Here is a 944-nt window from a genome sequence, read left to right as displayed (position 1 = left end):
TTTTAAGATGACGTTCCTGTAACTCCCATTTTCCTTTTATATTTTCTCATATATTATGTATAAAGATTCACTGAATACCATAAAAATTACTCCAAAGTTAGAGCAAAATTGCTCTTTTAGCTGTATAAACAGAACATAGCACGCTCACATCCATTACAGGCTTACTTTCCGATTCTCCTTCAAGATATTCACTGCATTAAAAATTAGAACTAACTTTTGAATAAAGTCCATAACAGGCAGTACAGTTTCTGTTCTATCCTGTATATCCTCAGCTTATTTATTTGCCTCTTAGACAGAATAGGGTAATTTGTTAAAAAGTGCTCCATCTTTTCTTTTTCATCGGCTTTTCATTTGTTTCCAATCTTGAGTTTCCCGACTCTGTGCTATAAATGTCTAAAGGAACTGTGAATAATGAATCTCCTATTGCTATTTTCCATTTTGTAATTTTGACCTTTCACTTCCAAGTAAACCCTTACAATAAGGACTATTTTAAGCTGCATGTGGTTTCCATCAGCACAGGTATTAGAAATGACTTACAGTGTTAGTTCTATTATATAAACCACTGACTTTCCCTTAGGCTTGTGTTAAGTAGATGACTAAGAAATTTATTTTCTTTATGTTTGTCTCTCATTTTCACCTCTGATGCCTACATACACCAAATGAGACAAGAAATAATGATCCCTCAGGAAGTTTTCCGACATCTCATTCTATTTTGTCAATCCTTTTATTTCAGTGCAGAGTTTTGTTAATCAAATCATTGTTGAGACTTAATATAAGCTAGTGAATCTTTTCTAAAGTTGGTACATGTATTTGCTTTAGTTTTTAATTCTTATTTGCACCAAGAGTCAGTGAATTCATGACTTGTTTGGTACATTTTTGTAGCTCATTTCACATATACTTTATATTTTCAATGATTTAAATTATTTTTATTTTTTTTCTCTGGG

Source organism: Nomascus leucogenys, unplaced genomic scaffold (genome assembly GCF_006542625.1).
Source record: "Nomascus leucogenys isolate Asia unplaced genomic scaffold, Asia_NLE_v1 000608F_170813_qpd_obj, whole genome shotgun sequence".
Lineage (NCBI taxonomy): Eukaryota > Metazoa > Chordata > Mammalia > Primates > Hylobatidae > Nomascus > Nomascus leucogenys.
This window is presented reverse-complemented; position numbering follows the sequence as displayed.